Raw genomic sequence first — 13180 nt, 5'->3', positions numbered from 1 at the left:
GCTTGGGTTTTTTTACAGGAAATATTTTATCCACTTCCACGTCCAGGGTACAGTTCTGTAGTAAGCAGTGAAGGACCAATATAAAATTATAGCCCAGACACTAGATAGGAAACAGATTTCAGCCCTTGTTTGAGTGTGCGCTTGTCCTGAAAGTTGTCAGTATCTGCAGTTCTGGTCTGACCCTTCTTTTTCTGTGTGTGTGTCAGTGTCTTCATGGTACTCATTGTGCGCAATAGTAGCATCTTTCTGCTGCAGACTAGTCACGCCAGAGCGAGCTATGGAGGCTGCCGATGTTTCCAGAGCTCTGTCATGCAGGTACATCCTAACAAATCATTCTTCTTTGTTCCCTGGAGAAATAAAATTGGTTTTTGTCAATGTCTAAAAAAATGGTTCTGTGTCGCCCAGGTGAAAGCCGGGAGCTCTAGGCCAGCAGGAAAAACAAAGCGGCATCACGGTCTGAGAGCTCTGTGAATTCTGTATCCGCGGGCGTTGTTCTTGGTGATCGCCAGGGCCGTCGATTAAAGCATGAAGTGTAACATTCCCCATGGAGCGACTGTCCAGGAACGGCAGCGGTGGGCGCCTCGTGCTCTGTGTCGTGAGCGGTCCCAGGCGCTGTGGGGTCCCGCAGCAGCGCTGGCGGGCTGTGCGGGCTGTGCGGGCTGTGCGGGCTGTGCGGGGGCTGCTCACGGCGCGGGGCGGTGACCCGGGTGACGGGGCTGGTGTCTGCGGGGCTGTGCGGGGGCTGCTCACGGCGCGGGGCGGTGACCCGGGTGACGGGGCTGGTGTCTGCGGGGCTGTGCGGGGGCTGCTCACGGCGCGGGGGGGTGACCAGCGACCCGGGTGACGGGGCTGGTGTCTGCGGGCCTGTGCGGGGGCTGCGGGGGAGCGCGGGGTCGGAGCCGGGGGTGCCCAGGGCAGCCCCCGGGACGGGGTGGGCGGGAAGGGCTCCCGGGCGGCCCCGCTGCAGTGAGGGGACGGGAGCGGGAGGTGGCGCTGCCGCGTCAGAAAAGCGGGTTTCGCTCGGTGCGTGCGCCGCTCGCACTGCCCGCAGGAGCGGTGCTCGCCACGGGAGAGTCTGTGCGCGTTTCCCTGCAGTCCTGTGGGACCGCGGGAATCAGCAGCGATCCGTCCACGGGACACGACAGGGACAGGGACAGGGACAGGGACAGGGACAGGGACAGGGACAGGGACAGGGACAGGGACAGGGACAGGCGGCCCTGCCACCTCAACCCGTCTGCGCGTCTCTGAAACACCTCCTGCAGTTCCAGGTACAGAAAGGGTCTGGTACTGACGGGTGCTGAGTGCTGAGTCCTTTCTGCTTCAACAAGAAGCGCTAAAACTCAGCACCTGCAGAACCGGACCTAAAAAAGAGGAGGTTCATTCAGCCTACAAATGCGTTTGCCCCGTCGAGCTGCGGGCCGGGGCTGCTGCCGGCCTGTGCCGGGCACGTTTGCCGGGCCGGGCTCTGCGTGGCGGGGAGTGGCGCTGAGCGCCGCGCTGGGGCCGGTTCCCGAGCGGAGCTGCGCGGGCGGGACCCGCAGGGGCCGAACCCAGGAGCTGGGGAGGTCGCACAGCCTGGGTCGGCAGCAGAGTCTCTGGGCAGCGTCCTGGCCTCTGAAACACTTGAACCAATGTCAACAGTTTACAAAGCAAGGAAATAATAGCTCATTTGTGAGCCAAAGCAAATAATAAAAGGAGCGTCTGTCCCAGAGATACTGCGTTTGGTCTTCTCTGGCAAGTGCCACAGAGCATCATCAATTTGGAATGAGCACTTTTCTCTCCTGGTTCTCCTGCTCCAGTTCGGCACATTTGCAAGTCATCTTTGCCTTGTGAACTATCACTCACATCCTCCCGTCCCCGTTGGGCTGGTGTCGGTGTCTGTGGAGCCTTGCCGTGCCTGTCCTTAGCTGCTGAGCCTGGAGATGGCCCCAGGCGGGGTCTGCTGGGCAACAGAAGGGCTTTTCGTAACTGATGAGTAGAACTGGAGGTTTTCCATTCCAGCGTCAGAACTTAGTACTACTGGTGGTTTCCTTTGCAACAGCCACAATGTTTGCTTGATGAGCATCAGAGAGTGGATCTGTATTTTTAGTCATTGATATTAGTGATTTTACTTTCAGCGTAGGAACTTTAATGTTGGGCTTGACGGCTCACAGGGGCAGAGCGCTTTGAAAACCTCAGTGCATTACTTGCCATCATGTGGTTACGTTGGGCTGCTACCCAGAGAGCGAGGTGGGCCGCTCAGGCGCTCCGGGGGGCCACTCGGGCGCTCCGGGGGGCTGCCCAGGCTCTCCGGGGGGCTGCCCAGGCTCTCCGTGGGGCCGCTCAGGAGCTCCGTGGGGCCGCTCAGGCGCTCCGTGGGGCCGCTCAGGCGCTCCGGGGGGCTGCCGGCCCCACGCAGGGGGCAGCGCGCAGGGGGCAGCGCGCAGGCGCTGAGGGGACACCTTTCTCTGCTCCCCGCCCGCATTCCTGCTGATCCAGAAAATAATGTGATAATGCAGAAATGAACTGCCCTCCTTATTCCGTGGGACCACTAGTGATTTGAACCTAACAGTCCACTGGTTTATTGCGGTAATTCTGCTGAAGCCAGAGAAACACCAGCAGCCCGGTGAGCCGCTGCCCTGTGACAGCCGCCCGTGGAAGGGGCAGAACAACCCTCCTGAGAAGTTCCACATGTTTTCTTAAGCACTCAGCTGGTTGTTCGCTATTGTCCCTGCGGCTGTAGGGAATGGCAAGGGGACGATACTTTGCAGGTCCGTGGGCCACAGGCCCCCGTGCTTGTGAGAGGCTCAGCCTTCCCTTCAGCTCAGCACCGCGGGTTTTAATGCAGCATCTCCAGCTGCAGAGGGGGCTGATCACATTCAGCTCAAGAGAAGAGGTATGAGGCTGACTTGCTTAGAAATGCCACATAGAAAAGGCTTCATTTTTATTACTGTTCGCATTAATTACTTTTGTGAACTTCCTTAGCTGGATTGGAGCACTTGCAAGAGACACAGCACTTTGCAAATGAAAGTACATTATTTTTCATCATATTATTGCATTACACCATTATCTAGAGAGTAAAGTGCACCCTCCAAGTTATAACAAGCTGTAATTTCATTGAAGGCTCCCTAGGATTTCTGGACCACAGGAGCAAAGCTGCAGCAGTTTAGTCACAGGAGCCAGAAAATCAAATCACAACCCCTATAAAACCCACCTGGGAATGTGCTGTCGCTCTGCTGTACCTGGATTGGATTAAGTGTTTCTGATATGCTTGGAACTGGATGGATTGTACCTTTTAAGGACATTTCGAGCCACGGTAACCATTCAGAGCCAACCTTGGCATCACTGTCCTTTCCTGCTTCTTTTTCCTCACTGGTCCCAATTTTGTTACATCTGTACCCAAATTTGGTGTTTCCAACATTGTTACATAGGTAATTTTGGCCTGATAAGGTGTTATTGATAGATGGCCTTGCACCCCACCTGCCTTCTGGTGCTATGGTCCCTGCTGGTTATATTTAATTTCCATTATATGCTTTTTGGACAGAATTATCTCACTTGAGCCTTGATAGCCCTGCCTACTCCTGACTCAACGCGGTCCGTGTCCCGGAGCGATGACAAACCGTCGGTGCTCGCGCCGCTGCCCCCGCGCGGGTCACCAGAGCCCCCGGCCGCTCGGCAGCCCGCGCTCCACAGGAGCACCGAGGGGTCACCACGCACGAGCTGGTCGGCATCATTGATTTGGTTACTTAACCCATGGTACTATGACAAGCCTTTGTATTAGAAGATTCTGTAAACCGGGTTCCTAAAGGCTGTTTTAGATTGCAAATCCTGAAACAGAGCCACCCGGAATCCCTAATAGCATTTCAGATTATAAGCCGCAAAGCATCCAGATAAGCACGTGGGCTGACAGATCCTCGTTGCAGTGTGCCCGACGCCGCGTCCTTGGAAGCAAACGAGACTCCCCTCGCCGAGACCTGAGCTGCACGGGCACGATTAGAGGTACAAATGCTGGCTGCAAAATTCCGTCCCAGTCCGTTGGAATCCAGTTGGCCCAGCGTGTGGCAGCTGCCGGGTGAGAATTCACGCTGTGGTTCAGAGGCCACGTCTGCCCGGTCCTGCCTTCCCGGCCCTTCCTAGGGCTCCGCGCTGCCTCAAACCCCACTGGAGGTGACCCCGTCCGAACTGCTATTTGGGTCTTGCTGTGTCGCAGCTTCCAGTGGGACAGTCTCAGAGAACCTTTGTCTGCTGTATTATCCACTCTTCCCAGATTTACCCGATTAACAGGCGTCGTTTTGCCATGAAAGCACTGACATTGCACGTGTATTTGTGAAAATCCCCCTAGGAGCTCCTGCCCGTCCTGCCGTCCGTCCTGCCCGGCGCTGGGCTGTTTGCAGCTGCGCTTGTCTGCCCCTTCCCCATTTTTAGCTTTTACTGCTGCCCCGGTAGCAGAAGCCACGTTCTCATGACTGCGACGTTGCGGCCAGAGCGTGCCAGTGAGGGTTAAAAGACACGCCAGAGCAGCTGCCGTTGTATTTGCAGGTGAGGTTCAATGTTCTGCTTTATTTCTTATTTTCAAAGAACGGCTACAGTTTCCTCCTGGTCTCAGGCAACTGCTGGTGTGATGGAATTTGTCAGAGAGCAGTAACTTATTTACTTGAACAGCTTTAAAATGATTCTCCTGTCTTTCAGTGTGCATTGCCTCATTACATATTTCAGATGTGCAGGCCTCGTTTTGTGCTTGCATGTACGAGTTACTTGAATTACTCTTTCTGCATGCAGTATTGCACATGGAGCGCCAGCGGCTGCGTGCCCAGGTCTGTGCCCGTGGGCCTGTCCCTGCCCGCGGCCGCCGCAGCCCCGGGGCGCAGGCACGGGCCGTGACCCGCCAGCTGTCCCGCAGCAGGAAGATGGGAAGGCCGCTGAATACAGAGTCCAATTGACATAAGGGCAGGTAAGTCAGAGGAAAGAAGACACTTGGAGATTTTCAGGGCCTCTTTCTTACCTGTAAGGAACAGAGATTTGGTTTCCTTTCTCACGTGAGACAGGAATTCAAGCCTTGTCTGACTCTAAGCACGGCACGTGGTGGCCAAACAGGCCCGTGCTGAATTACGTCTTAGTAATAATTCCCTCACTGTGAGAACACTGCGAAACGGGCTGGATCACAGGCACGTGGGCAGGCAGCTGCAACGTGGCCGTGGCGTCTGGTGCTGAGCCAGAAGGGACGAAGTTGTCGAGTGCATGTAGATCAGGTTTCGGGGGACGGCAGCCACAAAACGAACCAAGCCTCCTTGAGAGCTGATGCTGAATTTAAAGGCACATTTTTTCCAGGTCAGATCAGCAAAGATGTGTCACCATTCTCGGCAGAACTGCCCTCCTGAGCTCTGTTTCTCTCTGCAACAAACTCCCCACTGGCTCAAGCCCTTATTCACCCTTTTTGGCAATGCAGCTGCTGCCTACTGGTGCTTCTGAACTGGGATCGCAGCCCTCAGGCCGGGTTAGTTTCTATAGTGACTGCAGATTAAAGAACTAAGATTTAATCTGGATGTGATTTATCAGTCCATTACATTCAATTTGTCTGGTTATTTCATGCCCATCTTCAGTCTGCTACTTGGATTCTTCCCAACAGTTCCGTATTGAAAGAGCAAAAATTATACAAGGACGGGGCCAAACAAACCCCCAAACATCTGGAGGCAAAATGGTTCCTGTGGCCAGCGTGGGGACGCTCACCCCAGTGACGGGCCCGGCCAGCTGGCGAGGCGGCACCGCGCGGAGAGCGGGGCGCTCTGCTCGCGTGGAGGACGCGTGGAGGTGAACTCGCGGTGCACACGCCGGCTCTGTCCCCGCGGGAGGAAGCACGAGCCCCCGGAGCCGCAGCCCCACGCGACCCGCTCGCTGCGGGTCCAGCCCCGTCCGTGACGGGACTGCCCGCGTGGGCGGGGGCGGGGGGACACCGGGCCTGCGCCGGCACAGCGCTGCGTGGGGCGGACACCAGCCAGGCCCGTGTCCTCCCGCGGGAGGAGTGCACTGGTGTACCCCGGTTCAGGGCTCAGCGAGGCTCTGCAGCTCCGTCGCAGCGGTGGCTCAGGTACGTGTGCAGACAGGGGCTGTGACAGGGTGGGCTCCGCGCAGAGCTGGACCGCGCCCGCCCCGCCGCGCTGCCGCCCCGCGGACCAGCCCCTGGCTCCAGCCCTGCTGAGAGGAGAAGGTGCTACAGAGCTGGGCTGTAAAAGCCATCTCATGAACACCTATTTGTAGAATTTCAATGTGCCCCTCTTTGAGTTAGTGAACGTAAAATAGTTTTTGAAAATTAATTGCTCAGTACAAGATCAAATATGTAGAAATATATTGCAGAAAGTCCTGTTAGAAAGCATATAAATAATGTAGTTAATAAGCCAAAGCATCAGCAGGCAGAACCTGCAGAGGGGGATAATTGTACTCTAATTACTTCCTTGGCTTCCTGGTTCATCGCTTCTGTTTGTTGTCTAAAACCACAGATTTCCTGTGAACTTTTGAATCTGCTGTTTTTAATCATGTGGTAGTTATGAGGCTTTTGTGCTTAAAGCCAAATTTAATGTCAACTGGAGATCTAACACTAACAACTTGTTACTTACTTGGATATTTGTTATTAATTCATAAGAAAAAATTGAATTAATAAATGTTTTGGCTATAAATGCGACCATAGGTGCTGTTTGTTTACATCGCGCTCTGCGGCTGGGGGTGAAATCCCGCCGGTCACGTTCCCTTCGGGCCGGTCTCACCTCCTGTTCTCGTGTGCTCGGTTACTCAGCTCAGGAAGGGAGGAGCGGGAACCGTGGTCTGCGGAGCGTCAGACACGGTGAGCGGGAGCGGCTGGGGCGGCGGGATCCGAGTGGGAAACACAGTGGCTGCGTTCATAAATTCTTGAGCTTTATGCGAAAATATGTAAAAAGTAACGAGCACTGGCTTGGAATAAAAGTCAACCTGTAAAAATTCCAACTTTATCGAGGCTGAATACATTAATTGCATCGGACAGATACAGATCAAGGCGAGTTTTTCATCGAATCAGGCTCCAGCAAGGTGCGGTCGGCGGGTAACGCTGTTCCCCGGGGCAGCGGGACGGGGCTGCGGTGTCCGCTGGAGCGGTGTCCGCTGGAGCGCTGCCCGGAGAGAGCCGGGGAGACAGGAGCCGCCGCTCCGGAGCGCTCGGCAGCGCGGGCCGGGAGCGCGGCCGCTCCCGGGTGCCTGGGCGGGGCCGCCCCGCGCGCGGCCGCGGCGCTGCGAGCGCGCTCCCGCATCACAACTGCAACACCGCTCCGCGCGGCGGCCGCCGGGGCGGAGCTAAGATGGGGCGTGGGTACGCTAGGGGCGTGGCTGCGCGACGCAGAGCGGTGACGGGAGTAGGCGTGGTCTCTTGTCCCGCCCCTTCCGCCTAACGTCGTCGCGCGCGCCCTGCTCCGCCCCTCGAGGCTGCGCGCTGACGTCGCGCGCGGCCGGTGTGGCGGCGCGCGGGGATGGAGCGGCCGCCGCCGACGCGCCCGGAGGCTCCGCGGGCCGGTGAGTGACCGCGGGCGCCTCTCCCGCCTCCAGGCCTGCTGCTCGGCCGCGCTTTCCCGCCCCGCCCCGTTTTCCTGGGGCCGGTGCGGAGCCCCGGGAGGGGCCGCGGCCCAGCCGCCTCGGGGCCGCCCGCCCCTCACCGCGTTCCGGCCCGTTCCGGCTCCCGGGCCTCGTTGCCGGCAGCGGCGGGGAGGGGGCGGCGGGCGGGCCGGCCGCGGGTGCAGCCGGGGAGCGGCGGGGAGGGGGCGGCGGGCGGGCCGGCCGCGGGTGCAGCCGGGGAGCGGCGGGGAGGGGGCGGCGGGCGGGCCGGCCGCGGGTGCAGCCGGGGAGCGGCGGGGAGGGGGCGGCGGGCGGGCCGGCCGCGGGTGCAGCCGGGGAGCGGCGGGGAGGGGGCGGCGGGCCGGCCGCGGGTGCAGCCGGGGAGCGGCGGGGAGGGGGCGGCGGGCGGGCCGGCCGCGGGTGCAGCCGGGGAGCGGCGGGGCCGCTGGCGGCGCCGGGGAGGCCCGAAGCCGCGGGCCGGTCCGTCCGTCCCCGCGGCAGCGGCTGCGGAGGCGCCGCCGGTTCGCGGGTCGGGGCTGCGGGGGCGGCGGCTGCGTCTGACCGCGCTGATGTTTGAGATAAGTTTGGGTGTATTCTCCACCTATTCTTCCCCACTTTAGCTGTCTTGTATGAGATAATTAAGATACTAATTACTTAATTGTGCTCACATGTAAGTGAGCTCAAGTTTTGCCATTCTAAAGCGGAGTTTCGGAGACAGGCCCTTAGGGAACCTCATCGGTAAGCAGCGGCCCCCGAGCTGTCCAGGCCCCGCGGGGCGTCAGCCACCCCGCGGTGAGAGCGGGGCCGTGCCGGTGAGAGCGGGGCCGTGCCGGTGAGAGCGGGGCCGTGCCGGTGAGAGCGGAGCCGTGGCCGGGGGCGGCGGGGCCGTGCCGGTGAGAGCGGGGCCGTGCCGGTGAGAGCGGGGCCGTGCCGGTGAGAGCGGGGCCGTGGCCGGTGAGAGCGGGGCCGTGGCCGGTGAGAGCGGGGCCGTGGCCGGTGAGAGCGGGGCCGTGCCGGTGAGAGCGGGGCCGTGCCGGTGAGAGCGGGGCCGTGCCGGTGAGAGCGGGGCCGTGGCCGGGGGCGGCGGGGCCGTGGCCGGGGGCGGCGGGGCCGTGGCCGGGGGCGGCGGGGCCGTGGCCGGGGGCGGCGGGGCCGTGGCCGGGGGCGGCGGGGCCGTGCCGGTGAGAGCGGGGCCGTGCCGGGGGCAGGTGCTGGCCAGGAGGGCGCCTGCGGGCTGGGGCAGCGCTCGCACTGCGAGCCTCGGCAGCGAGGAGCTTCGGGAGGTGTGAGGGTGTGAACTGAGCTGTACTGCTCTGAGTAGAAGTGTGTGCAAGGAGGAGAGTAACGTTACCGCTGTGTCAGTCGGCCACAGACCTTCAGCTGAGATGATTCTGTGTGTTGGGAGCCCTTGATGACACACACCTGGGTACAGCTGTGGCTGTTGTGGTGGTCACGGCCTGGTCCTGGGGAGCAGGTGCTGCTGTCCTTGCTGCTCCTGCTTCAGCAACATTAACGTGTTGCCTTAGCCTCGTGTTTAGTCAACAGGATGATGCTTCTCCATGGACAGATTGTTCTCTGTCTGGAGGTGTGGAAGGGCAGGCGGACTGGCTGGAGGATTGTTCCTCTCTCGGTGCTGGGGAGCTCTGTCCCCTCTCTTGCTGGGGGACAGTGGGGCTTCCCAGCTCACAGCCCTTGTGCTGCTCAGGGGCTGCTCTGTGCCCTGAAGCACGGCTGGTGGCTCTGCTGTGTCCGTCCTGCAGCGCTGAGCGCCGCAGCATGCTTGGGTGCTGCTCCTTTGCGTACAGAGGAGGTCGTACCCTCGTGATGGGGACGCGAGTTTCTTTAGAACTAGCAGTGGTGACTCTCTCAGGTGAGAAAGTGGTATTTCAGTACCAATGGTGAGACTCGTTGCAGTGGTTTGTGGGCAGCGAGCTCTGGGGGGCTGGGCGGGCGATCCCACAGGCCCCTGCCAGCCTCAGCCCTCTGGGGTTCTGTGAACTCAACACAATTTTAATAGTGGATAAACAGCTTTGCGAGAAGGGACGATAGGTGAATGAAATGCAGTGCGAAGGTGGCAGTGATTTGTCAGCACTGCTAGGAAGTGAGTAGTTTGGTGTGGTTTAAATACTTAAAATTCTTAAAACCCCTAAATAGTCGATGCTGGATGGTGTCACAGCACAGTGAACTGATTCTTTAAGGTTGAATATAAACTCCAAATATTTAAACTATTCATCCAGCCAAGGATGTTAAAACGGTCACAGAAGGAAAACAAGGATACGAGTAATTGTCTAGAGTTAAATGTCTTTTTTGCTAAGTGAAATCTCTCCATACTTTCAGAAGCAATTTATGATAATGCAAAACTAGGTGACCTTTTTTATTTGTAAAGAAGAATCTATTGTACCAGAAGTACAAAGGCTTGCATCACAACAACATTGAACAGCTTTGATTTGGAACCCAGATCTGCCATACTGTGTGAAATGCAAACACGCAGCAGAAGGTCTCTGCCCCAAAGAGTTTACATTTTCTTAACTTACATCCCCATTAAATAGATTCAGAAGTACACCGGCACTCCGGCATGTTGGTGCTGTGCGGGAAAGGCCCTGGTATGTACCCTATATCCATGCTTTGCTGGACTTCATCACTCTGTGTTGGTTCTTATTTCGAACGGCAGCTCAGTAGTTGGACACTGGTCACACAGACATTCCTGGTGAAAATACACAGTGAACATCAAGGTGTCTGAGGAGCTGCAGGTTTGGGCTGAAACAAGGCTCTGTTATGATCGAACATTGTGTGAATCCTTAGAGTATTTTCCTCCTTGAGACAGTTTATTAGGTAAAAGTACTCAGAATAGGAGGTAAATTCAGAGGCTGCTTCTGACTTTAAATATGTCAAAGCTAGCAGAAACCTCATATTTCAAATAAGAGTTACTTTCTCTGAAGGAGATGCTGAATCTGTGGTGCTGTTTCGTTACTTACCAGATAGTGATGGTGTTTCTTACTGTGCTTGTTCATTTTGGCAGGTCTTTCTCCTCTACAAAGAAGGATTGTTGCCAAGATTTACTCTGGAAATGACCTACACTACTGACTATAGAGGCCTGCAAATGTAGAAGCCGATAAACTGTCTCCTTCCCTCCTCTGACTTCCCTGTTTCCTGTGGGATTTATACTTCGAAGTATTTTTAAAACTAGACCTCTGTCGAAGACATCTGGATTACAACTGTGAGCATATCTATGCAAAGAGACGAGCCAGCCTGAGCAGCTTTGAGGTATGTATCCTACTATGACCTACAAAAAGGGGAAGGCAAGACCATCTGGTTCTAGGGTGAAGAGAACTCTAGGCACACATTTTGTAGATTCAGATTGATCTGCACCGTTATTCATGGTTTTAGCAGGGGAGCGTGCCCATGCACAGGGAGGTTGCGCGAGCACCAGAGTATCCAGCCGGTGTTGTACAGGGGTGACCTTGTTTGAACCCGCTCTAGGAACGCTCAGAGGTTCCTTTCAGAAGAGCTTGTGTTGTGTGACCTGAGTCTCCACTGCTCATCCACTCAGGTCTGAAACGCCAGCAAGGTCTGCAGAGATTTTCTTCTTCCACGCATTTGTCAGACATTGGGTAGTCATTGAAACGCACCTGGGAGGCAATGGGGGTTCCTCTGGTTAGATCAAGTGTTGAGGTGAACCCAGCAGGTACCTTCCTTGGACTGGAGGACTGGCAGGTGTGTCCTGGCTCCCCGCGCACGGGTCCCCGCGCGGTGCGCGCAGCCCCAGGGGAACCTGCCGGAGGTGCCACACCAGCAGAGCCGGGTGGGCTTGGCCTTGAGACCGCGCAGCTTTGTCCCACCTGCTGACAGGGTGGGGAGCCTTAGCTGTTCAAGAAGTACCGAAATCCAGTGGCTTGCGTGGCCGTATTTTACCTTGAGGCTGTTAGCTCTGCTTTTGTATTGAATTCTAAACCTGGAACGAGGAAGTTGGCTGATTGCTCTGCTTGGGCTTGGAAGAGGCTGCTGTGTGCTGATAACACCTCTTGACTCTCCTTTGTGAACTCCTTGGACCTGGTTATCTTTTTGTGGCATAGGTGGTCATGCTGACATGCCAGGGCAGCTGCAGTCTTGTCAATTAATGGCGTGTTGCAGTGAAAGGTGGCCAAACACACCTCTGTCTTCTACAGGAGGCTTGATTGTTCATTAGTCTTTTTCTTAAAAAAAAAAAAAAGAGGGAAACTAGTGTGCTGAAAGTAGATACCTGGCTGAATCATTCAGCATGCTTAGCAGACACACTTTTCTTAAGAGCTAATTCTGAAGCTCCAGTGATTGAGGCGGACACAGATCTAACCTACCCCTGTGCCTGGCTTTCCAGCCTGACTGCTGTCCTGCGGCAGCAGGGATGGGCTGTGTGAGGCCGCTGCGAGCTGCAGCGGAGCGCTGTGGTGGGGAGGGAGCCCCTGACCCTGCAGCAGGGATGGGCTGTGTGAGGCCGCTGCGAGCTGCAGCGGAGCGCTGTGGTGGGGAGGGAGCCCCTGACCCTGCAGCAGGGATGGGCTGTGTGAGGCCGCTGCGAGCTGCAGCGGAGCGCTGTGGTGGGGAGGGAGCCCCTGACCCCGCAGCAGGGATGGGCGGTGTGAGGCCGCTGTGAGCTGCAGCGGAGCGCTGTGGTGGGGAGGGAGACGCTGACCCTGCAGCAGGGATGGGCTGTGTGAGGCCGCTGCGAGCTGCAGCGGAGCGCTGTGGTGGGGAGGGAGCCCCTGACCCCGCAGCAGTTCCTCCCGCTGTCCCCGCACGCGGAGCTGGGCTCAGGCCTGGCCGCTCGGGGGGCAGAACGCGGAGCAGCAGACTCAGCGTGCTCCTCCGTCTGACCCGGGCATTGCTCTTTGGGTGTGATGCTATATTAAAATAGTGTTGGGTGTAAAGTTTTTGGTTTCGTTTCCTGTGAGCTGCTTTCTTGAGAACTGGAGGAGCTGGTGCACCAGATGATGGTGCCATTCAGAGGGAACTGGAGAGGCTGGAGAAACAGGCAGGAACACCGTGAAGTTGAACAAAGGGAACTGCAAAGTCCTGTGCCTGGGGAGGAACACCCCCTGTAGCAGGCGCTGTACCCTATATGGGCTGCCCTATACACCTGTATACATGCTGGGCCCGACGGGCTGGAAAGCAGGTCTGCAGAACGCGACCTGGGAGTTCTGGTGGACGCCAGGGACAACGAGCCTGTAAGGAGCATTACCATGGGATTGGCTTGGGCTGTGGTTATAAGTCTGCATCTCCTTGGGGGTAGGGAAACTTCAGCCTTATTTCAAACAAATCTGCTCCCTTTTTGTGCTGCTTAGAGCAGAAATTTTGTGGATTTTTCTTCATGTGTATTCTGCCATGAATGTGGGAGGAATCGTTCTGATTTTGGCTGAGGCTTTAAACGTATGCCTGCTAGCTTGGCCAGTTTCTTCCTGTGGAAATCATGGAGTTAACTGCTGTCTGTGTGCAGTTGGATGTGGAGGTGGATATTGAAGAACTGGCAGATTTGTGTGTACAGCTGCTTAGCTGCACTGTTTGTGCAATTTGTGTGAGTTGTCCCTGAAAAGGCACAATTAGATCTATTAGAAGAAAAGGACCATAGATGGGCATCAGTGCTGTTATTGCCTCA

At 57.2% G+C, this 13180-nt stretch overlaps 1 protein-coding gene and 1 long non-coding RNA gene across 7 annotated transcripts in view; both read left to right on the top strand.

Moving 5' to 3' along the window:
* LOC309443338 overlaps positions 1 to 6977 on the top strand; it is a 43403-nt gene extending 36426 nt beyond the window's left edge. The window contains exon 3 of the long non-coding RNA XR_014184785.1: positions 5308 to 6977. This is a non-coding gene — a long non-coding RNA (uncharacterized lncRNA). The remainder of the gene's footprint in view (positions 1 to 5307) is intronic.
* A 413-nt stretch (positions 6978 to 7390) lies between these two features.
* Positions 7391 to 13180, top strand: part of TMCC1 (transmembrane and coiled-coil domain family 1) — a 74365-nt gene continuing 68575 nt past the window's right edge. For all 6 annotated transcript variants that reach the window (XM_082060497.1, XM_082060496.1, XM_082060495.1 and 3 more), the window contains exons 1-2: positions 7391 to 7512; positions 10571 to 10815. The gene's annotated coding sequence lies outside the window, so the exon portion shown is untranslated. The remainder of the gene's footprint in view (positions 7513 to 10570; positions 10816 to 13180) is intronic.

The sequence above is a fragment of the Streptopelia decaocto genome, assembly GCF_964273445.1.
Source record: "Streptopelia decaocto genome assembly, chromosome: 8".
NCBI classification, from domain to species: Eukaryota; Metazoa; Chordata; class Aves; order Columbiformes; family Columbidae; genus Streptopelia; species Streptopelia decaocto.
This window is presented reverse-complemented; position numbering and strand designations above follow the sequence as displayed.